The sequence below is a fragment of the Sapajus apella genome, unplaced genomic scaffold, assembly GCF_009761245.1.
Source record: "Sapajus apella isolate SASKATOON/1434 unplaced genomic scaffold, GSC_monkey_1.0 scaffold25, whole genome shotgun sequence".
Lineage (NCBI taxonomy): Eukaryota > Metazoa > Chordata > Mammalia > Primates > Cebidae > Sapajus > Sapajus apella.
In genome coordinates, this window is record NW_022436965.1 from 17,144,100 (window position 1) to 17,170,885 (window position 26,786).

Below are 26,786 nucleotides of genomic sequence, written 5' to 3' on the forward strand. Positions count from 1 at the left end.
CAAAGGTGGGAGGGGGGAGGGGGGAGGGGCAGTGGGAGAGGGGGAGAGAGGGAGAGAGAGAGAGGGAAAAAGGGGAAGAGAGAGAGAGGGAGAGAGGGAGAGAGAGGGAGGGAGAGAGAGGGAGGGAGAGAGAGGGAGGGAGGGAGGGAGGGAGGGAGGAAGAGAGAGAGAGAGAGAGAGAAAGAAAACAAACATACATCCTTTAATCTAAAGCCCTTTTATAAGGGCCTTGATCCCATTCGTGAAGGCTCCACCTTCATGACTTAATTACCTCTTAAAAGGCCCACCACTTTATACCATCACATTAGGGATTATATTTTAACCTATGAATTTTGGAGAGGACACAAACATTCATAGCAGCATTACTTAGAATAGCCAAAAAGTGGAAACAACCCAAGTGTCCATCAGCTGGTTAATGAATAAATAAAAATGTGGTATAACAATACAATGGAATATAACTTAGTCTCAGAAAAGGAATGAAGTAATAACACAGATTACAACATGACTGATCCTTGAAAACATTACACTAAGTGGAAGCAGCCAGTCACAAAAGCACACATATTTATATAGTGTTTCCATGATACTATTTATACAGCATTTTCATGCTAGGCAAATCACGGTGACAGGAGGTAGATTCATGGTTGCTAGGGGTTGGAGAAAAGGAAATGGATTGTTCAAGAATAGATTTCTTTTGAGAGTGATGACAATATTCTGGAATTAGATAGTGATATCTGCACAGTTACATGAATATACTGAAAACTGTTGAATTGTGTATTTTAAAATAGTGATTTTTATGGTATGCTAATCTCATTTAAAAATCAAAAGCAGTGTAAATTATACATTCTTTTCACGATAGAGCAGTACATATGATGAATGTATACATTGGCCAGTGACATACATGCAATTTGAAACTTCACAGCCTGGTAATTTGTGACTCACAGAATGCTCACATTCTTTAGTACCTTGAAATTATTGACCCTAATGTGCTCCTGTTCTCCCCTTTTCTTCTCATCCACACTTTTATCTTCTACCGTACATACAAGCCATTTCCAGGGTAAATTTTAGCTGTACATTTCCGTGTTGCAGACATTATAATTTTCAACATGTTCAGTGACTAAGCCCAGAAGAGGATGTCATCCAAGGCAAGTGGATCAAAATTACTGAGGAAGGGAGTCTTTTAAAAATTCAGATTCCAGGACTATGCATAGAAGCAGACATTTGCCTTGATAACAAGCATCACAGGAGATCCATAGGTGCACTCACATCTGCTTCTAGAAATTGGGCAAGACTTACTTAATGTGGGTTTGTTGCCTATTCACTCAGTGATGACAATTACTGGTAAGTAAACTTTCCTAGACCTCTGAAGTCGTCATTGACTCTATCTCCTTTGTAACTCTGCTCTCCTCTCCCCAGATGACTGGCCATCTGGATGCTCTAGTGTCATGGGAAGTACACAAAGTAGCCTTCCCCATTCCATGTGGGAAGGCTGCACTTAAGGGCAAAGATTCTTGCATCAAACTTACGCATTAAGGCACAGACTCACTTCAGGACCCTGTGGTCCATTGTTCCTTCTATATTTGGAAGACTAAGAGAGTTCTGACAATGGACCAAGGGATATACCAGCTATGAAGTTTTTAACACAAATGGGTTAAGAGGAAAAATAATTTCTCATCTGTGTCCCTCACAGGCAAACAGGAAATCCTTCTGATAGTTATCCGCCCAACATGCCTTAGCATGGCTGTGACTCATCTTCCATTCCCTGGTGCATTTCTAATGTGTACCCATAGCCTGAGTCCATGAGGCCTGCCAGGTTTTTATAATCCCTCTTCTACCCCTACCCTCAATCTCCCAGACATCCTGAGATCTGAAAAGGATAAGTTTAAAAATATAAATGTTCCAAATAAGTGACTGGAAAAAATGATATCACAGGGAAAACAAGAATCAAACACATAGGCCAAGACTCCTACTCAATTCCAATAAGGTAAGAACCAATCTCTAAAACAGGCCTCTAAATGAGACTCATGTTTTTTTTTTTTCCTTAAGCAACCTACATGAAGACCAAAGCCCCATTTAATGACCTTAAATTCTATTTTTTGAATATATAAATCCTCCAAAATATCTAAAAATATCTTACTTTCTGGAGCCACTATCTAGGATCCACTTCTGCTCTGACTGTCCAGTTTCACCTGGGTTTCTCTTCCTGGCTGCGTTTTTCTGTTCTTAGGCTGGTGATGAATATAAACAGCATCCCTGAGAAGTTCACCTTTGTTCCTTCTGCTCAGACCATGGGGTGTCCCATACTGAGAACTGAAGAACTAGCCTCAGGGTAAAGAAAGATAGTGATTGCAATCAAAATGAAGCAGAGTTTAGAGCACTGGCTGCACAACAACAATGAATTTGTGTTTTAATGGCAAACACTTAAACATTCAATAGATCAGAATCTCTGGGTATGGGACACAAGAATTGATATTTTTAAAAATTCTTCAGGTGGTTCCAATGAATATCCAAGACTGAGAACTTGTCTCAACTTTGTGGAAAGAGATCAGTGGAAAGAGAAAGAAGCTCCTAACATCTGTAAATCAAAATCATATGAGATTTGATTCCATGGGATTACCCCAGAAACCCCACATTCCTAGACCTATACCGTTTTCAAGCAGACAGTGGAATTGCTCTCCCTATATTCCTCCTTTTGACATGTACCCCATTTAAGATGGCTTTGATGTTCTAGTTAACCTGGTTTTATCTGTAGTAAGCATTGTACAAGTATAGCAAGCAGGAGTGTGCTTTAATCATGACCACTCTCTCCCCCATTTCTCACTGTTACTCCATTTCTGCAGAACAGTGATTTTCAAAGCATAGTTCTCAGACCTGTGACAGCATCAGCATCTTGGAAAATGTAGAAATGCAGATTCTTGGGCTCCACCTGACAAAACTCTGGGATGGCGTTTAGCAATCTGAGTTTTAGTAAGTCTTTCAGGTCATTCTAACACATGCTAAAGCTTGAGAAACTCTGCCCTGGGTATCCAATTGATAGCAGTTTATGCCTTCTATTGTGAAGCTCAAAGCCAACCAGATAGTACAGACCCTTTAGGAAAAAGGCAGAGGATCTGGAGCTGATCTTGGGGCAAAATACCGAAGCTACTTTTAGGTTAAACAACTGTACCAATATGGGCAGCACAAGCAGCAGAAGGCAGAAGGGAACTTGACCCTTGAGTCTCCTTTTGTTGGGTTTCCCACTAACTTCTTTTATCTCCTCTGTATCCCTGGATTTTCTCTCAGCTGATCAGCACTTGGGAGTATACACATTCTGATTTGAACATTACTCCTTCCATAGACAGTGGCTCTCTTTCTTACCTTCCAAAATATGAACATGTACACAGAGATTGTAATTTCATTACCTGAGAGCCAAATAAAAACAGCACCGTTCACAGAAAGGAGCTTAGCTTGAGTCCTAGACACTTTTAATTCATCAAAAATATTTATTCTATGAGTTCAGTATTATGATAGATCTTGTTAACGACTGGCCTAACATGTTCACAAGGGTATTTTGGTTTATTTTATTTTCATGTGTTGGTGTTCAGCAATAGTCTACCATCACATCTCCTGGGTTTCACTTTCCTCCTTCCTTCCAATCCATTTGTTATACAGAAGCCAAAAGGTTTTTTTAAAGAAAATCCCTTCCCACCACTTCCTTCCTTAAAAATATCCAATGACTTCACATTGCACTTGAAATAAAAGTTAAATGTGTTTCTAAAACTTACAAGAGTCTTCATGATCTGGTCCTTAAATGGGTTCCTACTTCCCCAGCTGCCATGCTCCCCTTTCATATTCACTAGGCCCTGGTCACCATGGCCTTGACGCTCCTCAACAACTCAGTCTCATTCTTACAGTAGGGCCTTTGCATTTGCTATTCTCTTTGCCTGGAGGGATCCTTCTGCTATTTTCACATGCCTGGCCTCGCCTTAGGCATTCATGTCTCAAGTCAAATATTCTCTTCTCTAGGAAACATGAGCAACTACTCTGTATCAGCCAATCCCTGCATGCTTGCTATCATGTTCCTTTTTATAGTTAAATAAAGCTCTCTTTTACAGTTATAACCAGGTAAATAAAATTATCTATCTATCTATCTATCTATCTATCTATCTATCTATCTAATCATTCATCTTTTTGTGTGTTGTTTGTTGGGTACTTTTTTTTAAATCTGTCTCCCCTCACTTGGAATCTAAGGTCCATGAAAACAGAGACCTTTTCTGTCTTTTTCACACCTGTTCTCCCAGGTATAATAGGATAATAAATATTTTTCTGAATAAATATGTGAACGAATGCACATGTGTTACACAATAGTTTGAAGAATAGTCTTATATAAAGTTCTTTTAAAAAGGAACTTTAATCAATTTATAAATCAATTATTTATAAGACTCTAGGAAGATAAACCTGAATTATTATACAGTATCATGTTGCAAAATCTGAATTGCATAGGGGAAAGTAAGCATAAAGTTTAGAAATATTGCCACTCAGAGGAGCATTAAAAGGTATTTATTTATTTAGTTATTTTTGTACATGAATAAGTTTGTTAGTGCTGTTTTCTGAGATTCTGGTGCATCCATCACCCAAGCAGTGTACACACTACCCAGTGTGCACACTTTTTTTTTTTTTTTTTTTTTTTGAGATGGAGTCTCACTCTATTGCACAGGCTGGAGTGCAGTGGTGTGATCTCGGCTCACTGCAACCTCTGCCTCCCGGGTTCCAGCAATTCTCTTGCCTCAGCCTCCCAAGTAGCTGGGACTACAGGCACACACTACCACACCCAGCTAATTTTTATATTTTTAGTAGAGATGGGGTTTCACCATATTGGCCAGGATGGTCTCTATCTTTTGACCTCATTATCTGCCTGCCTTGGCCTCCCAAAGTGCTGGGATTACAGGCATGAGCCACTGCACCCAGACCAATGTGTAGTCTTTTATCCCTCACCCCTCCCACCCTTTCCTCTGAGTCTCCACCCTTCACTATATTATTCTTATGCCTTGGCATCCTCATAGCTTAGCTCCTACTTGTGAGTGAGAATATACAATGTTTGGTTTTCCATTCTTGAGTTACTTCACTTACAATAATGGTCTCCAGTTCCACCCAGGTTTTCGTGATTGCTATTATTTTATCCCTTTTTACAGCTTATAGCTGAGTAGTATTCCTCAGTGTGTGTGTGTGTGTGTGTGTGTGCGTGCGTGTATCACATTTTATCTACTTGTTTATCTACTTGTTGATTGATGGACGTTTGGGCTAATTCTGTTATTTTTGCAATTGCAAATTGTGCTTCTATAAAATTGTGTGCAAGTATCTATTTTGTATAGTGATTTTTTTTCCTCTGGGCAGATACCCAGGAGTGGGACTGCTGGATCAAGTGGTAGATCTACTTTGAGTTCCTTAAGGAATCTCCATTGTTTTCCATAGTGGTTGTACTAGTTTATATGCCCATCAACAGTGTACAAATATTCCTTTTTCACTTATGTCATCATACCCTTTCCTCAGGGCAAGAATGCTCTCTAACCATCAAACAGATTAATGTCTGTTGTTTTTTTTTTTTTTTGAGTAAAATTATCAGCCTCTTCCTTTTGCCCACAGGGAAGTCTTTGGGGCCTGAAAGGTAGCATGACAATTTGCATTTAGACCACTGTCTTCAAAAATGTCGTCACAGAAAGCTATCTGTAAACCACAGTCATATTTTCTAATGAGTAAATGCAACTCAACAAGCAGGTGGATTTGTTTGACTCATCAGGTGGATATATCTTTAAAGAAAAGAAGGAAAACAAAGGGAATTTCCAAGTTCAATTTTCATTTAAAAAATCTATGCCAGGTTTAAGTGGTTCGAAAGAAAAGATAATAATTAGAGAGGCAGAAGAATTGTGCAAATCACCTAGCCCAAACTTCTGCCCCTGTGAAAACCCCACCCTCTGTTACTTCTACTACAGCTTTTGCTTGATCATTTCCAGTCCATTACCTCATAAGACAGCCCATTCCACATTTGAAAATTTTGAATTATTAGATAACTCTTTCCTCTGGTAGGTTTAAATTGGGCTCTCTAAAGCCTCCCCTGTACCTCCGCCTTATTAGAGCAACCCAAAATGAGTGTGTACCCTTTCCCATGCAATGTTCCTTCAAACACGGAATCACATCATGTCTTCCTTTTTCTCTTTTGAGGCCAAGCTTTCTCATTGCCTTTAGTTGTTTCTTCTTTGACTTGTTTCCAAGCCTGTAATCATTCTGATTCCTTTTCTCTGTACATGCTCCAACTTATCAGTGTTTCTCTTAAAACCTAATCTCCATAAACACAACAGAAAACAGGTGGCTCAGCTGTTCATGGCATGCTGCATCTGACATTCCCTTTATTTTAGAACTGTTCCCAGGCTGAGGCTGAGTTAGTGTTTCGACAGCTTCATCACAGCTGACTTACATTTGGAAGTTATGTACTAAGACTGTCTCACTTTAGGGATGTCCCAAATCCTCTGCCCGATATTAGCTGAGTGTATATGATGACAGAGGGACACTTAGTACTGTTCAACTTAGGATTCCCCAAGTTTTTAAAGTTTTCAGTATAGTTAGCAATAAAGGCAAGAAATCATTCTGTCTAGCTGGACTTTCTAAGTGAATTGAAGGTTTTACTTTCATATTTAAGCCTTATTCTGAGTCTCCGATTTTCTTTGATAGTTCTTTATCAACAAACCCTCTTACAAAGCTTCTGGCTCTCAGAGACAGATGTCCAAAAGCAAATGGCCCAAACTGAGAGCGACTTCTCAAGCTTCTAGTTTCTTTTCAGATACAATCTCAGATGCTAACTCATGAGTCTCCATGGTTTGGATGCTAATTATTCTGCTTTTTTTTTCTTTCCTTCTAACAACATCCATGTTTTAACGCACAGTGAAACAACACCACAAACCCCAGAACTGTAGTTCCAGATGGCCAAGACCTTGGGAATTCCTGTATTTTCTGCCAAGACCTTGGGAATTCCCTCCTTCTCTTGTTCTGACAAGCATTGACTTTCTGACCTCTGAGGCATCAACTAAGGTTTATGTTTATTAATGCTCATCCAAGAGCATTAGATAATCTAATCAATCTAGGTCCTTCCTGCTTTACTTTGAATTTGCCATTGGCAAGAGAAGTTGAAAATAATGTGAAACTAAAGCTGAAACATTCCTGACTTAGGTATGTACTGTGAATATCACACTGTATGATCTAAGGCATTTATAGCCCTGATTGCTTCTGCATGTCTTTGGCAAGGTACCGTTTATCCACAGAGGCTGCAATCAATACACATGTCCAGTGAATGAAGTGACTTGTATTACAGGCCTCCCTCTAGGCCTTCCACACATGCTTAGATGCACAGGATGCTTAATATCTATCACTGACCACAAGGGCCAATTCTCTACTTTTCCCACCAAATTCCTGAAGGGGACAGGCAGAGAGTCATCATGATAAGATCAAATCTCTTGTTCTCTCAGAAATTGGCCATCCCTGTCTCTGAGCCTCAGTTGTTCCCTCTTGGGATTGTAATGTGGTAATGCCTTTGGTCATTATGCTTTCCACTGTCTACAGCCATTGCTGCAGGATCCAACTCAGACGTACATTCTATAGCATTATCTACCAGTTCCCCCCAAAATCTCATCTATGTTATGCTCCTTACTCTCAGAACTTCAAAATATGTCTAGAAAACTAAGGTAAGAATTCTGATTATGCTCAGATAGAAATAATGGTGATAGCTTGTTCACATAGAGGTTGAAAGTGCCAGCTTTTAGAGCCAAACCACCTAGGTTTGAATCCCAGCTCTACCCACCTACTAGCTAATTCATAGGCAAGCTATTTAACTTTTCTGTGCTTCAGTTTTCTCATCCGTAAAATAAGGCTAATAATACCTATTTTACAGTGTCCTTTGTAGTATTAAATTCATGTAAAATTCCTTAAAAAGTATCTGGTATATAATACCTACTCAGAAAGCACTAGGTATTACTTCCTCCAGTCAGTACTACCAATTAAACATTTTAAAGGCTTCATTTAGATGAGTAATGGTAAGAATTTCAGTAATCTCTGCTTTGGAAGAAATTTAGAATCCAGAAAAATATTCTGATGCTTTTTCAAACTGCATTACTTAGGTACTTAGCTATCACTTAGGAATAAAGGCAATTAAGATAACCAAAAATACTATAATTTCCATGCATAGAAACAGGGGCACTGAAGCAGTGGTGTTCAAAGTTCTGTATCTATCCTGATGGTGTGAGAAGACTTTCTGAGGGATGCATACATAGATGGTTTTAAGGGACTTAATTTTCAGATATTCAGCTTCCATAAAGTAATTGAGGTGTGTCAGATGAAGCACAGGGTTTTCCCCCAACTTATGCCTTCACAGTAACTTTTCTTCCACTTTACAAAAGAAAGAAGTCCTCCTCACCTATCCTAAAGTTGCTTTGGTTCATTGCTCCCGAGCGTAAAAACCCAATGGGTGACAAACGAAGGGACATTTTAAAATATTGATGTTAATGTTGAGAAAGTGAATGACAATAATTGGAGTTTTCTTGCAAATCAGGTTGTTTCTAGCTCTTTGATTATGAAAAAATTGAAGGCGTATCTAATCAATTTTTCAGTCGACAGATCATTCAATAAGCTTTCCATTGCTCAATTCCTAGTCTGCTTGCTGACATTTAACAAAGAAGTGGGGAGATTCATTGAGTGACATTTTTATAATACTCCATCTCCACTCCAATCTACTTAATTGTGTGAATAAAATTTCTCAGTGCTTTATATGTATGAAAATAAAAAGTAAGAATAATACTGATGCTGAACCTGTCTCATTCTAGTAAGGAGATATTCATTGATAGATACCTGAAATAGTTTGTATAAAGAACAGTCCTATTGCCCTTTTTAAGTTTGAAATTCTATCCAATTACAGGCATACCTCATTTTATTGTACTTCACTTTGCTGCTCTTTTCAGATAATGTGTTTTTTATCAATTGAAGGTTTGTGGCAACTCTGCGTCAAACATGTCTATCGGCACCAGTTTCCCAACAGCATGTACTCGCTGTATGTCTTTGTCACCTTTTGGTAATTCTCATAATATCAAGCTTTTTCGTTATTATTATATCTGCTATGGTGATCTGTCATCAGTGATCTTTAATATTACTATTGTAATTGTTTGGGGCACCACAAATGCTGTGTGTGTTCTGACTGCTGCACTGATCTGTTATTCCCCTATCTTTCACTCTTCTTGGGCCTCCCTCTTCCCCGAAACACAAAATATTGAAACTAGGCCAATTAATAACCCTACGATGGCCTCTACATGTTCAAGTGAAAGAACGCGTCTTGATAAAGACAATTTGAGAGGATTGACTCCAATTTTGAAAGAAGTTGTCTCTCACATGAAATAAAAACCTAGTTACGATGAAGCTCAGTGACAAAGGCATGTTGAAAGCCAAGGTAGGCTGAAAGCTAGGCTTCTTGTGCCGAAGAGCCGAGTTGCAAATGTAAATTAAAAGTTCTTAAAGGAAATTAGAGTGCTGCTTCAGTGAACACATAAATGATAAGAAAGCAAAAGAGCCTTATGGCTGATATGGATAAAGTTTTAGTGGTCTGGATAGATCAAACCAGCCACAACATTCCCTTAAGCCAAAGCCTAAGCCAGAGCAAGGCCCTGACTCCCTTCAATTCTATGAAAGCTAAGAGAGGTGAGGAAGTAGAAGAAGAAAAGTCTGAAGCTATCAGAGGTTGGTTCATGAGGTTTAGGGAAATAAGCTGTCACCATCACATAAAATGCAAAGTAAAGCAGTAAACACTGATGTAGAAGCTGCAGCAAGTTATATCAAAGATCTAGTTAAGATCATTGAAAAAAGTGTCTTCATCAACAAAGAGATTTTCAATATAAGATGAAACAGCCTTCTATTGCAAAAGGTGCCATCTAGGACTTTGATAGCTAGAAAGCAGTCAATGCCTGGCTTCAAAGCTTCTAAGGACAGGCTGATTCTGTTAGGGGATAATGCGCTGATGACTTTAAGTTGAAGCCCATGTTCATTTTCCATTCTGAATATTCTAAAGCCCTTAAGAATGATGTGAAATCCATTCTGCCTATGCTCTAGAAATAGAACAAAGTTGTTTATAACAAAGCTTTTTATAAACATCTGTTTATAACATGGTTTAACAAATGTTTTAAGCCCACTCTTGAGGCTACTGCTCAGAAATAAAAATTATTTCAAAATATTACTGCTCATCGACAATGCACCTAGCATTGTCAAGCCACTCAAGAGCTCTAATAGAGATGTACAAGGAGATTAATGATGTTTTCATGACTGCTAACACAAAACCCATTCTTTAGCCCATGGATCAAGAAGTATTTCAACTTCCGAGTCTCACTATTCAAGAAATACACTTTGTAGGGCTATGGCTGCCATAAACACATTTATCCGATGGATTTGGGCAAAGTAAATTGAAAACCATCCAAAAAGATTCACCGTTTTAGACACCATGGAGAACATTCATAATTTATGGGTAGAATTCAAAATATCAACAACAACAGGAATTTGGAAAGAGTTGATTTCAACATTCACAGATGACTTTGAGAGGTTCAAGAATTCACTGGAGGACATAACTGAAAATGCCATAGAAATAGAAAGAGAAGAGAATTAGAAGACTGTGAAGATGTGACTGAATTGCCGCCATCTCATGATAAAACCTGAACAGATTAAGAGTTGCTTCTTAAAAATGAGCAAAAAAAGTGATTTCTTGAGATGGAAACTACTCCTGGTGAAGAGACTGTGAATGTTGTTGAAATGACAACAAAGTGTTTAGAATATTTCAGAAACTTAGTTGATAAAGACAATTTGAGAGGATTGACTCCAATTTTGAAAGAAGTTGTACTGTCAACAAAATGCTATCAGACAGCATAACATGCTACAGAGAAATACTTCATGAAATAAAGAGTCAATTGATTTGGCAAACTTCACATTACCTTATTTTCAGAAACTGCCACAGCTGCTCTGACCTCCAATGACCAACACCCTAATCAATCAGCAGCCATTACCATTGAGGTCACACCCTCAAACAGCAAAGAGATTATAACTCACTGAGGCTCAGATGATCGTTAGCATTTGTAAGTAATAAAATATTTTAAAATTAAGGTGTGTACATTGTTTTTTAGGCAGAATGCTATTCCATATTTAACCAGACTACAGTATGGTTTAAATATAACTTTGTTTTTAAGATGGGGTCTTGCTATTTTGCTCAAGCTGGTCTCAAATTCTTGATTTGGGACTGTGAGCATGCACCATCATGCCTGGCTCTAAACATAACCTTTATATGCACTGAGAAGCTGAAAAATTTGTGTGACTGTCTTTACTGCAATATTTATTTTATTGTGTTCTGGAACCAAATGCACATCTTCAAGGTATGCCTGTATATTACCTCCCATATATTATATATTCCTGTTTGATCCGTTTTGTACTAATACATTGTACAGTAGTGCAACCTGGAAAAATTTTTAATTAATGAAACTTCAATTTACCTAGTACATATATATGTTTGCCACAAAGAAAAATTATAAGGTAATCAATGAAAAAGTTTCAGGGCTAAAATAGATTATGCTAAAGGAACTTAACAATGTGACAGGCATGAGATAGTTTTAGGTCATTTTGCAAAATTTTGGGGATGATGTGAATAAAATGTCTGGAGATCACTATATTTAAGCATACTGTATTTTTATATATTAGTAACCAATCTAGGACTAGTATATGCCATGCAGAGGTACAAAAAGTAGGCAGGATTTCTGGTTGCCAAATTTCTTAGAAGAAACTCCATAAAAATATGTTTATGTGTATGTACTCCTCAAAGTATGCTAAGTAGCAAACCTCTTCTCTATATCTTTTGTCTCTGCTGTGCTTGCTTGGGCTGACTTCATTTCCCTATATTAGCCACAGGTATAATTCACCACTGGAAATCTAAAAGAAAGACCTAGTTTTTCAGAAGATGTAGGGTCAAGTCTCCATCTCTTAATCTTGGGGTTTCCACTGACTCTTCAGTCAAACCTCAGTTCTGCCATTTACTGGCTCTATGTTCTTAGATGAATTACTTAACCTCTCTAAACCTAGCAGTTTCACGGGAAAAGATGATGTTATGATGCTTAGTTCATAGGATCATTCTGAATATCAAATGAAATCATATATTCACAGTTTTTAACACTGCATGGAATATAATAAATATTATTCGTAACATTTATGTTCTAATTTTGCTATTTCTAAATCCCAAAGCATTTCATAACTGCCTCATTTTCTCATTTTTATTCACAGTTCTAACTAATTAATAGGGAGTATATAGTGTATGGGCTAAATCTATACACTCATGGTAAACACAGCTAAAAGTTTTTGGATGGTCTGATTTCCTGCATTAGAAATGATCATCCTGAGAACATAGAAGTGTCTAATTAGTAATTCAGGAAGACTGGCTCTTTATGGCATGTTTTATTTAACCATGCTTGCATAGACCTGGCTGTGGTGTCTTTGCTGAAGCAGTGTGTTAAACAGTTGATATTATTAGGCTAACATTGGTAGGAAAGAATTTGAATATAATTTTTGGAGCATATTTGTCTGGGTGTGAGATCTGGAAAGACTCTTACGGAAATCTTCACTAAGTGCTGGGGTATGGTGGAAATATGTTTATTATCCTGCAAATAGCTTTTGTTTTTAGAAACCATAATAACATAATTCAAATTAACAATGAGTCTTAGATCATATCAATCACCAACCCAGCTTAGAGAAAAGGTCCAAAGGAATATCTTACAGGCAAAAATTAATCTCTAGTGTTAATCTCAAAAAGCATATAGTCAAAACACTTCTGTCTGATATGCTTGGCTTCATCCAACTGGTCATTAAGACTTACTGACTCATCCTCCTTAGTACCTACTTGAAGAGATGCCCATTTCCTCTCCCAATTTTACTGCTTCAATTTAGGTCCTCACTTTCTCTTTTTTGGATTTTCCTGCCAGAGAAAGTGATCTAAAATGCAAATTTACCCTTCAAAAACTTCAAAAATCTCCTTACTGCATACAAGATAAAGTCTAAATTCTTTAGCATGATATATGACATCTTCCAAGATTGGGCCCTTGTCTGTCTTCCTGTTCTCTTCCTTGTCTGTCTCCTTTTCCGTGTGTATACTCTAGCCAGACTGACCTGCTTACATTTCCCCCAGATTCAAATATGCTCTCTTCTGTGGCCTTTCCCAACCTCCCCAAGTAAAGAAAGCCACTCCCATGTCTGTCTTACCATTGCACCTAATTTGTATACTGTAACATTATATGCAATTATTATTATTTTTTATTTTCTGCTCACTTAGATTCTGTGAGGAGAACATAGACTGTGTTATATAATCTCTGACTTTATCCCCAGTATTGAGCATAATATCCCCAGAAGACACTCAACAGATAGCTGAAGATGTAATGAATAAGCAAATAAACAAATGCATCTTTTCTATACACATGTTGGGCCCCAACATATCAAAGTGTTTTTCCTTAGTTTCTAATAAAATTCCTTTGGGAAATCCCAATATGCTTCAGTTTTTCTATAAAAAAAAGCCAAAATTGATTTTGGTTGTTGGCAGTAGTTGGATCACAGTCTTAGGAGAGCAGTGTACCTTTCAGTACAGGATAAGGCAGGAGATGTAAGAATAAACGTAACGAAATCTCAAAGGGAAGAGGAAACTTGTACTGTAGAGTCAGCTTTGCCTAACTGGTTCCCCCAAACTCTATAGAGGTTTTTCTCCTGAAATTCTTCTCTGTTAAAACCTGTAAGATTTGGTTTTAATAATGAAGGGTGTTTTCTCTAAAGGTAACAAAATATCAATCAGTCTGATGCAGTCTGAATGAAACAAATGGATCCACAGCAAAGTCAAGGGGCTGACTTCACATAGGGGCACAGAAAATTCATGCATTTTCATAGGAAGGGAGGGTAGGGAAGGGACGTGCTAGGAAGTCTAGCGTGATTAATGCTGCTTGAGGTTAGTGCTGCAGCTCTATTCAGCTGCCCAGTGCAAACAAAAATAGGTAAAGAAGTGGATTTAACCACGTGACTGTAATGAAGATCTAAAGGGATGAGGCAGTCGAAGGTGTATGTACAGAGCAACGATAAGGATAATGAACCAACACGCTCAACTAGGAAGGGGGGGAAGAGAGGCTGTAGAAGGGATAATGGGCAGTGAAAAGAGAAAAGGGTGAATGGGAAAAGATTCCATGGGCAGCAGAGGAGGGTTACTAGAGGAACTAAACTGGAAACATGCAAGTTTTAAGGAGGATTCGGTTCTTGCAATTATATGGTCTGGGTATAACTGTGGAAGTAGATGACTGAGGTGAGGTGAGGTGGCAGTTAAGAGCAGTGGGAGTGAGATCAAGGGACTGAGAGAGCTAGTATAGAATGGATTGTCCCTGTGGATACTGAGGTTATCAAAAATTCTGATAAGAGTAGTGGGTAGGCTGGGTGCAGTAGCTCACTCCTGTAATCCCAGCACTTTGGGAGGCCAGGGTGGTTGGATCACCTGAGTTCAGGAGTTCAAGACCAGCCTGGCCAATATGGCAAAACCCCATCTCTATTATAAAATACAAAAATTAGCCGGGTGTTGCGGGTGCCTATAATCCCAGCTATGCGGGAAGCTGAGGCAGGAGAATGGCTTGAACCCAGAAGGCGGAGGTTGCAGTGAGGTAAGATTGTGCCACTGCACTCCAGCCTGGGTGACAGAGTAAGACTCTGTCTCAAAACAAAACAAGAAAATGTGGTAAAATGGAGGCTAAAATTTTTTATTGAAAAGAGAGGTGAGACTTAGGGCTTAGGAGATAGGTAGGTAATGAATATGGAATCTACTGGCAGGAATTTTCAGATGATTTTTTTTAAAGGATTAGCAATATTTGGGAACAACAACAAGAATCAAAGACACATTTGACTCTGTAGTGTACAGTACAAGGATTATCTCTAGTATAAAGTACAAGGGTTATGAGAGGGAAAAAGACATCTTCACTTGAAAGGGGTATGGGAGAAGCAGTGTCTTTTAAGGAGACCCAGATTTCAGCTGGGACAAGCTAATTAAGATAATGATGGGAGAAGAGGCTGTGTATACAGGTAATATTGCTGAGGCTTGACCGTAAGAACAGAATCCAGAGAGAGCGTGTGGGGGAATCTGCCTGGGAAGAGATGGGAGATGGAACCAAAGTAGGAAATATATGGAGCAGGGTAAGGAGAAGAGAGACAGGATAACCTGAGGGCATGCCCTAAAGATTCCAAGGTGAAGGTAGATGATTGGTTCTGCCTGCACCTTCCTGCATTTAGTCCTTAGGCAGCTTGTGGTGTAAGGTTCGGAGGAGCACTAAGCATGAGTTTGGGAGCCTGGGAAGGGTCTCACTAGAGGCATGTAGAGCTCTGTGAGCCTCTTTTCAATCCTGGCATGGGACAACTGTAGATGTTCAAAAGAAGCTCTATGGGCTTGCTTTCAATTAAGTGGATGTTAACTGAAAATTTGCTTTATTCATTTATCAATTATTTTTGGGGAGCCCACAGTGTAAAGTGCACTGTTTTAGACTTGGGGTAAACAAACATACCTTTGATTCTCCTGGACATTACAGTTTAGTGGGAGAGAGATACTTAAAGTAAATAAACCAGGAAACACAATATCCAACTGTGCCAATTGCCTTAAAGACAAAGAATAGGGTGCAATGAGACCACGAAACAGGGTAGCTTATGGTACTAATTCTTCTACACTCTTTTGAGCGTACCATGCTGTCTAGCTCCAAAAAGACAGCTAAGACGTAAAAGTGATTTCTACTTCCGGTGAAATGGAAAAGAACAAAAAGAAAAAAGAAGTAAAAGTGAAAATGTATGTTAAGGTTTGATTATTTTCTGAATTAACTAATGATACTGATAAGGTGAGACCTTATAAGAAGTAGTAAGACTGATCCTTAAAGCCACCAAGAAATTACTAATTGCCTCATAGTTATAATATCCAGATACCATTTATTTTTCTACTAGTATGTAGCCCTTCTCTTAAATTAATTTTAAACTGTAATTAAGTGACCATTGTTGTTTAAATATGAGAAAACATTTTGTGGATGTCACTTTGGAAAAGAGATACCAGGTATGAATAAATGAGAAAAGCTCAACTCGATTCGTTGTTCTGGGTGGAGGTGGCGGAACCTTGCCCACAATAAAATGCAAAAGTGCCTTCTGCTGGAAAGTGCCTTGAGCCCACTTAGTCACCACATAAAATGCAGATCCAAGAATTCGGAACATATGCTCAACTTCAGGTCTACGGTTCTCCCCTGGAATGCCCTGGATCCCTATGACTCACTGGCTGAAAATGGTCAAAAGAATGTTGAACTCATAAGAGAAAAATGTAACTCCCTGAGAAGAATACAACTGACAAGAGAGTGCTTGACACTGAGAAAATATCGAATTATTAAAATACAGTTCTGGAGAAGGAAATACAGGTGTGAAGGAATATTCCGTACCTGTCTGCATCACAGGAGTGTGATGCTACTTCCAGCAAACCCACTTTACAATGAGATGGAAGTCTTCGTAATGTTTCTTCAAGGCCAGTAATGCCAAGAGTGAAATTTGCGTAAGCTTTAAAAATTTCCCAACTTATCTACTGAAAAATAGGTCAACTTTCAGTCTCAAGGGTAAGAAACTAAATGCATCAATAGGAAGAAACTAAGTACATCAATAGAGCCCTTTTTCCAGCTCAACTTAGGGACTTTAAGTCAGTTTTCCTTGGGAGTCTCCCAGCCTGAAGGAAATATAAAAATAAAATAAAATCAATTAACACCACTTCAGAACTAGACTAGAGATCCATAATGTAATCATTTTGAGAAAAAGTTAAGAAGCAATCCAAAAGATGAAGGAGCAAGGCATCCAGTTCATCCAGACTCCTTCAAGCTGCGTTTTAGACTCATCCACTCATCCGTCCATTCATCTTTCTATTTAATTTTTGTTTGTCTGTCATTGACCAAGCAGCTACTAGGTGTCCAGCTGAGGTTCACATATCAACAAGACACAGTTCCAGTCTTTGAGGAGACCATTTGTCATGTTGCAACAAGCCACCAGATAAGCACACAGGCAATTTCCATACTGCCTGAGAGCTGTCATGATAGGGTTAGCACAGGTGCTTCGGGGACACATGATAGGGTGGGGAACTTCATTCAGCACAGGGCAGGGTAGAGGGGAGCTGGTAAGTGTTTTTAAAGAAGCGATATTCATGCTGAAATGTGAAAGGGGTAAGAATCAGGCAAAGGAGAGAGGAGAAGGAAAATTATTGGTAGAAAACAAGTGTGTGCTGCTCATTTCTGGGTAAAATCTACAGTGGCCAGGCTTGTATCAGCTTGGGCTCCAGTGGGCTCTGCTGGAGCAAGGGGCCTCTCGAGGCTCTCACATCCACTCAGACCCAGAGCAATGAGGCTAGAGGGCTAATAAAATGTGTGGTGATGTAAATGTCTCCAGTAAATATTTACCTGAGGTAACTATTAAGTGATGGGTGATGGAAGATGGAGCCATAAGGTAAAACTCTTCTGGAAAGCAATGTTTAGCCCAGGATCCAAAAATGAGTAGTCAGGTGAGCAAGAGAATGGAAATGAGCATCCCAAGCATAGCAAATGCCACCTGCCATGGCTGAGAGAGTGCTGTGGCCAGAGTACAGAGAAGACCTGAGAAAGACAGGCAAGGAGCGGGTGAGGAAGGCAAAGCGAGCCTAGGCAGTGCCTACAGATTTGTGAAATATTATTTTGAATGTCCCCAAAGATGGCAAATCTTTGTTTTATGAAGGTGATTACTGAAAGCAGCTGAAAGTCATGGAACCCAAACTGATGAATGACGTGAAAAATAGTCTGAGTGTCTTTTAGCCCCAAACAAGATCTAAGTTATGAAATAACAACATAAACATTTCCTTATCAATGGGCTCTGAAGTCACCCAAAAAAACACAAACAAAGCAAAGAACAAGGCTATAATATGCTCTCAGAAACAATAGTTTCTTAAATTAAGTACAGGTATTGATCGACTTACGACCTATGCAACTTATGACCATTCGACTTTACGACCACAATCGCTAGCCACGACTGCTCCGCTGTAGATTTTTGGAAACACTACAACATTTTGATGTGTATCAAGAATATCGCTACTGCCTGGGAGGCTGTGACAACAAAATGCATGAATGGCATCTGGAAAAATTGTGTTAAGGGTTATGTTAATGATTTTGAGGGATTTGACAGTGAACATGAACTTGAAGCGATTCAGGAAAAAATAGTAAAACTCGCTAAAGACCTTTCTTTGGAGTGTGAAATGGAAGATGTCAAAGAGTTGCTAGACAAAGAATCAGGAGAACTTACAAATGAAGAGCTAATCGAACTGGAAGAAGAAAGAGTGGCGGAAGAAGAAAGAAGAGAAGCAGAGAAAGAAGAGGAGGAGCCACAAAGAAAGTTCACCACTAAGGGATTATCAGACGGTTTATCTTTACTGAATAAACTTCTTATACATTTCGAAGCAATGGACCCAAACATCGAATGATTTGCAAGGATTGAAAGGATGACGCACAATGTGTTTCATCCGTATCGTGAAATTTATGAAGAAAAAAAGAAACATACAATTCAGAGAAAGCTCACCATGTTTATGAAAAAACCAACTCTGGTAACCCCAACTGCTGCCTCAGATGATGACATCAACGATCTGCAGCCAAGCACCAGAGGCCAATAAAATGTTTCGTACATGTTTATATATTTTGATATGTTTTGCAATTGGGAAAATGTTTCCTATGGTATTTTTTACACCTGTATTTTATATTTTTGTATGCACCTGTATTTTGTAATTTTGTATGTTTTGCAAATATTAAACCAGTTGTACTGGTAATGCAGTGTTGTACTTAAACCTGACGAATGTAAAAATAAGAAACAAAATGGTGTAGACATGATACAAATGGCATAAAATAAACAAAGAGAATTATGATATATAACAATAATGAAAGAAAATTATGATAAAATATGACTTAAAGATTTTTATAACATCATTTCACAGTACTGTACATATAGCCTACACAACTTACGACCAAATCATGTTACAACCGGTCTGTCGGAACCAATCGTGGTCGTAAGCAGAGCACTAGCTGTACATGGCCTCCAAAGGTGACTTCCTCAAAGTGACAGCACTCAGATGCATGAATTTTAGACAAGATATTTTAAAGTTCTGACTCAGTGATGTCTAATCTCCTGAGAATATCCCCTGAGAGTAGATTAAATATTTGTGAAGATAGAAATAGCATGGAAAAGTACACTCCAAATTTTGGAATTATGAAAGAATTGTCTTTGTAAGGGATGTAACAGGCAACTCACCTTCTCCAACTCCCACCCTAAGCTCTGTCTTTATCTTTCCTTAGATTTCCTCCTGGGTTTCTTACACTGGCTGAATACGGGTAATGTTGATTTTGTATCATTAACAGATGCAAAATCTCTCAGAGGAAGCTTCCTCTTGATAATACAAAAGAGCTTTGACAAGTCTCAAACTATAGCATAGAAGAGGATGGGACGCACTGTCTGAGACTTCCCAGCAGATCTTTATTTCATAGTAAGGGGAACACAAATGTTTATGAAATAACAACATAAACATTTCCTTATAAAGTCATCAAAAAAAAAGGCAAAGAACAAATTTTCAAGGTCATTCTGAGCAAGGAAGTGTTAATTCAAAATGAACTAGGTGTTGATATTTAATTGGAGCCAGTGTCAATGTGTGGGGCTTAAAATTCTTTGTTGAGTGCTTCCAGGCCCTTTCCCTAGATTTCAGGGACAATGCTTTTGTTTTGTTTGTTTTTTTAGAGAGGGACACAGCTAAGAGTCAGACATTTGAAGAGTTAATCTCTTAGAGATGTAACACATGTGTTGTCTGTTGTTCTACGGCATAGAACTGAACCAATGAGTAAGTTAAAGGAGAGGTAGATTTCAACTTATTACATGGAAGACTTTGGTAATAATTGCTTTAAAAAGAATGAGTTCTTAAGTAATGAAAATTCCCCCACTCCTGTTGTCACCATCAGAAGAGGCTGGACAGATATGTAAGAAGTCTTCATACATTGGCTGGGGTGGGGATGTTAGTTTGGCACAGAATTTGAAATCAGGGGAGCACTTTAGCCATACAGACCTATTGAATTAGTATCAAAGGAAGAAAAGGGAGAGCCTGCAAATCTGGATTTTTAACCAGTTGCCCAGATAATCGATGTGGTGTGCAGCTTTCCAGGCACCAGGACTCCGTCCAGCATATGTAAACCAGTGGTCTAAATGTCTATTTTCTGACCACAGGGTGATTTCTGTCATTATATCTGCTCTCTCCCACAAAGCCTTTCTTCTTCCCCTACATTCCTAGGCTCAGTGTTAGAAAGCCACTGTCTTAACAGTCTGGAGTATAATTCTGGTTGGAATAACTGGCTTAGATGATATTTGAAGACAAGATTTACACTCATAATGTATGACTAAAGATTAACAACTCTCACGTTGTGCCCCTGAGGTAGAAAAACCACAGAATTGGACTGAATGCACTTGGGATGGCATCGACACAGTTTTCTGACTTGGACAGTGTTGAATTCTGAAATAGGTTGCCAGAATTTGGTAAACAGGATACACGTAAGGAAGAGTTTAGGAAAGGCCACCTGTGAATTAGGGGAATGTCTGGAAAAAAAAAAAAAAACCACTCTAAAAGTCCTTTCAAGGCCTGCAATTCTATTTTTAAACCTGGCTAACATAAGAAGCAGTATTTAGAGTAAAACCTGCTTCTCACTTCCTCAATCGAGCCTCCTCATCTGGGGAATAAACTAAGCATCTGGGAGAATAGCTAAGTTTGTCCTCAGGAATCCCCTCCTCCACCTCTGAACACTTCCATTTTAGTTTTACAGTAATAAACCATTTGTTGGTCATTTCTTTAGCTGGTTCCTGTATAACAAAATTAAAAGCCTTTCCTGTAATAAAATCATTCTCACCTGGGAAGAGAGGGTGAGATACTTGTTTAGGAAGCTTTGTTCCTTAGAAACCAAACTCTAGAGAGAAGGGAAACAGCTTCTCTAAGACGGGCAGGTAAGTGTTGAGCTCAACCGTCCAAACAAGTTCATCTCCCCCAGCCCAACTCTTCACTAATTCATTTTTTTTCCAGTTTAGTTATGCTTTCTGCTCTGCAGTAGAAAACCCTCATCTGAAGAAGTTTTGGGAAAAAATATTCTTTTTTTTCTTTTTCCTGCTGAGATATAACATAATCCAAGTAACCAAAATTGGCTTTGTTCTATAATATTTTATCTTTAGTTATGAATTCCAGAATTCCTGCTAGGAGAATAAGTCAGTTAATTAAGTGCCCAAAAGTTCAAATAGTCTTATAAGCTTCATTTTTCATTAAGAATTCAGAGACCTCTACTAGTCAAAATAGGCTTTGCATAAGTGTTAAGACAAACATATATTCATTTGGGTAAAAATAGCATTGACTTCCAAGAGATTCACCCATGTGTTAAAAAAAAAAACAACAACAAGTAAAATACTATGTTCTAAAGCTGTATCTTTGCCTCAATGAGCAGTTTTAGAAGCAGTGCTTTTATGTGATCAGGATAATTTCTTTATAAATAACCCTTGATAACACCACTTCTAAAAAATTTCTGGTGTTACCAGGAAGGAAGGAGCATGAGTAGGTATTTGAATGAAATTCCTTCTTCTTCTGATGGCTGCCAGCATTTCTTTCTCTTTGATAACTCCTTCCTATGAGGCAGAAATTCATGTTTCATCATTAAGCCCTGAGAAGTGTGGCTGCAATAGGAGCAGAATAATTTAAAGTGATGAAAGGCTTTATTTGTAGAATTATTGCTCTTCTTGAGAAAGTCAGTTTTTTCTGAGACTGGCGGGAAGTTTTACATCTTCTGGGACAGGTTGTTAGAAAAGGGCAATGAAGAGGCTGGTGGGTCAGGCTGGCAAAAAGGAGCCAAGCAGAGAACAGCATGGTTCTGAAGACCCTGGAGAGAAGGTTGGAGAGAAGGGCTGAATTTTAGTAACTACTATAAGTGAAATTTGGGGAACAGACAGAGATAACTAAAGATTTTAGAGAGTTTGTTGTGATAGCAGCAGGAGGCAGTCAAATGAGGTCATCAAACGCCTAGGCAGATAGGAGTGGGTCTCCAATGAAACCTGACCTTCATACCAAAGACACTTTAAAGCCTGAAAGCCAAGCTACAAGTCACGCATAAATCAAGGATGGAATTAAGAACTTGTCTTCCTTTTTGGTGCATTTTCCTCTGATTGATCCTCACCTTTTACCTATGTCTTACATAAACCTATCCTTCCCTAATTGGCTTTTTACACCGTCATGGCCACCTTTGAGTGGTGCCTTTGTTTTAGCCTTTTTGGTGTGCTCGTAAACCAGTCAGCATGCACTCCCCCATTCTGAGCCCATAAAGGCCCCAGACCCAGCCACACTGGTGGGGAGACCACCTGACTTCATGTGGTGGATCACTGTCACATCCCCTCTCCACTGAGAACTATTCCACTGTTCAAGAAAATTCTTCTCCATCCTACTCACCCTTCAATTATCAGCATAACCTCATTCTTTTTGGACATGGGCCAAAAACTCAGGACACGCCAAACACAGGTACAAGCTATAACGCAGGCATGCTGGGGTACACCTGGCCCAGCTGTAGTTTGAGCACAGGTCCCACTGCATGGGATCCAGGCCAGCATAAGCCAGGCACGGCTTAGCTTGCCTTTGGGAGACCCAGGGCTGAGTGAGGCCCAGGTGGGGATGTTGCCAACAGTGGAGGGCCCCAGCTGGCACAAAGTGACTACGAAAAAATCCTGTCAGTTGTATGTTGCTCTAAATAGATGCTCTCTGTTGCTGCCTTCTAGATATCAGTAAAGTTTTATGAGATTATCAAGGTTTCAAGAATTGGATAATGGTTCTTTCTAAGTGTAACGTAGTGGCTTGGTTCAAGGGCAGAACCAGATGACCTGTCTTTATACTCATTAAATAATTATTCAAACCAAGTATATTTTCAACAAAGTTCAAGGACAGTAAACACATTTGGAACACCTGTGTTTAACTCTTGAGTCTCAGTTGTAGGGGAGTAAAATCTAAGCCAGATTGCCTGTGGAATTCTCTCCAATGGGATATTTTAATCTGGCCAGCTCATAAAATGGCACATCTCTTACTGTGACTTTTAATTTTTAATTTTATTACAACTTAGAGAGATAGATACAGTCTTTTCCCTCTTTTAAACCTGCTCTCGTATTGTTCTGCCATACTTTTCTTTCTCCAACGCTGGGCATTTAGACAGCCAAAGGAGGTATGAATATATTACACTCTCTGGCCAACATCCCAAATTCAGGTTTTTTTTTTTTAATTAATAAGTTTTTGAGGTAGAGTATTACTCTGTCACTCAGGCTGGAGTGTAGTGGCACAATCTTAGCTCACTACAGCCTTGGCCTCCTGGGCTCAAGCAATTCTCCCACCTCAGTCTCCTGAGTAGCTGGACACTCAGCACACTGTCATGACTGGCTAATTTTTGTATTTTTGGTAAAGACAGGGTTTTGTCATGTTGCCCAGGATGGTCTCAAACTCCTGGGCTGAACAGATCCTCCTGCCTCAGCCTCCCAAAGCGTTGAGATTACAGGCATGGCCACTGTGCCTGACCCCAGACTCAGTTTTTTGAGAAACTATAAATAAGATTAGGAGTAACCACCTATCTAATTCACCCATGATGATTTAACCTAAAAAATCATTGTGATCGAAAGGTGGCAAGTATGATTTTTAAAATTAGACTTACATTGCAGTTGTGTAAGAACACAGAGATTATCTAATATTTGTGCTGCCTATGAAAATAAGGAGACCCAGAGAGTTTGAGTGACTTGCCCAAGTTGCAGAACAGTGTAGTTGATATAAGAACATAAGACTTGTCTATGTTTCAGTCTCATTACCCCACAGTAGGTAATGCTTAAATTCCTTTACAAGACTAGCTACAGTTTTTAATATTGAACGATATTATAAATTATATGTAATAGTGCACTGTACTGATCATAGAGTAATAATAATTTTTATTTAAGAATACATCTGAGGCCGGGCGCGGGGGCTCACGCCTGTAATCCCAGCACTTTGGGAGGCCAAGGCAGGTGGATCATGAGGTCAAGAGATCAAGACCATCCTGGTCAACATGGTGAAACCCCGTCTCTACTAAAAATACAAAACATTAGCTGGGCATGGTGGCGTGTGCCTGTAATCCCAGCTACTCAGGAGGCTGAGGCAGGAGAATTGCCTGAACCCAGGAGGCAGAGGTTGCGGTGAGCCAAGATCGCGCCATTGCACACCAGCCTGGGTAACAAGAGTGAAACTCCGTCTCAAAAAAAAAAAAAAAATACATTCTGAAATGCGACTTGCTTGGAATTTTTATTTCTTTTGTTAAAATATAAGACTGAGTATGAGAATTTCAAATCATGATAAGAGAAGGAGCAATTCTAATGCTGTGGAAGAACTTTAAAATAGAAAACTTTCCATTTCTTTTTGAAAAGCCATAGTAACTTGATACTAAACTCCATGAAGAAAGGAAAATCTTTCTGATTAATTTCGATGCAATGACACATGAATGAGTATTGGTGCAAAAATACAAATTTAGATACTTATAAATAAAATTCAGCAGATAAGAAAACAAAGTAAGGTCTGCTTCCAGAAATGCAAGGTCATTTATATAAGCAATCTATGAATATATTCCATTCATATTCATAGTTAAAACAACAATAATTAAATCAACTTCATGGTAATAAAATTCAAAATCGAAATTGATGCTTTAGTTCCTCTTGTGAGAAAAAGTTTTATAACTCAAATCTAGACCCATCATCAGGGTGAAGGACTAAAAGTATTCTCAGTGTAAGTAGAGTACATAAAGATAAAAATAACCATTACTAACATCATTACTTAAGATTATTCTGAAATTACTATCTCATGTAACTAGGCGAAAGGAAGAAATAAAAGATATAAAAATCAAAAGTGAAGAGGTAAAATTACAATTATCTGTAGATAATAGATACATATATACATCAGATAAAACAACTGATTTAAAAATTATTACCAATGACAAGAAAAGTTAGCACAGTTACTGATTAAATAACTAAAAGATAAGTAGTTTTCAATACAAAAATAAACAACAAAATATAATGGGGAAAAGATACCATCTATGAAAAAATAAAAGAGGCAAATACATAGAAACAGACTTAGCAAAAAATATGCCGGATCTATCCAAAGAAAGCTTTAAATTCTACCCCCCCAAAATACAAGAAATCTGGAAACAATGGAAAAATAACTGTTTTCTTTTCGGATAGAAATATGCAGTATTTAAATGATGCCAATTCTCTCTATATTAAGGCAGAATGTTAAAGCAATCCTAATAAACATACCAGGAGGATTTTCTATGACAAACTGATAATGAAAATTAAATAAAAATACACAAAAAAAGTGATTAACAGGAAGAGTCTACACGATGAGGGATGGATGAGTGGGACTGCTAGCTACTACGATATACCATGTCACTGTAGTATTACCAGCACACAGAGGAATGACAGTTATACGTAGGCACTCAATAAATACATTGAACAAATACATTAAAAAAATGAATGTAAGCCAGAATAATGAAAACTATTTGGTGCTGGTAGAGACAGAAAGATCTACCGAGAATCTGGAGAATCTGGCCTTGAAAAGCTGTAGACATATCCAAATATGCATGGAAAATGAGCATAATATAAAAAGCGGTATTCGAATCAGTAAATGGTGTTGGTATAATTAGGTAGCCATTTAGAGAAGTAAAGAACAAAAAAAGCTAGATGGCTACCTCACCCCTTATATCAAAATAAATTCCTGATACAGAAGGAAATAAAGGTTAATTTTGTTTTATGGATGACCTTTCTAAACAAAATAAAAAGTCCAGAAACCTCAAGAAAAAGATTAAAATGTTTGACCACCTTAAAAATTAATACGTTTTAAAAATTCAGCAAAAACAGCCAAACAAATAAACAAAACTCCATTATAAAATAGGAGTCACATGGAAGATAAATGGGGTTTAGATTAATTTGTAACAGAAACTGAGGGAAGCTGGCAGTTTGGCAAGTAAGCAAAACCAGTATAAATAGTGTCAAGAATATGAATAAAATGAGTGCGTATCCAATGCGAGGATCCGGATGGGGAGAAACAAAGGACATGCCTCAGGAAGCAAGAAGACAGTGTTAGTCATTAGTTTGTTTACTGTTGTTTCAGCTGAGAGGCCGGAACCATGTCTGCTCCTCCAGAGCATAGTAGACAATGGCCCCTTCTTTGGATGCAGTTAACTTTGATGCAAGAGAAGAGATATGTACCTAGATATGAATTCATAACATGAAGCTTCTGCTCAGTTGATTATTAGACTTTGTACTAGATGAATAATAGCAGCAGAGGTGTTGGGAGTTTTTAGCATTCTCAGCAGCAGCAGGTTCTTGCAGCATAGTACAGAGTCCAGGCTGACGATAACATGGGATGAGAAGTAGAAAAACTCAGTCCCCAGCTGTCCACGGCTCCTTTCAGTGCTGTATGGAATAGGCATGCCTCCCAGTGTTTTCTAATGAAAGCTGTAGCCCTGTCCTGGACAGCTGGTCAGCTGAGCTACCCTTGCCACAAATGTACGTGGGATAGTCTTGGAGCCTATCCTATACCACAAGCAGCTTTGGAATAAACATCCTCTTTGGTGTGGAACGAGAGCTTCATC

General features: G+C 38.5%; 1 long non-coding RNA gene across 1 annotated transcript in view; it reads right to left on the reverse strand.

Annotated features, from left to right (window-relative positions):
• Positions 1-26,786, reverse strand: part of LOC116560134 — a 351,496-nt gene that overhangs the window by 204,980 nt on the left and 119,730 nt on the right. The gene's annotated exons all lie outside the window — the stretch shown is intronic.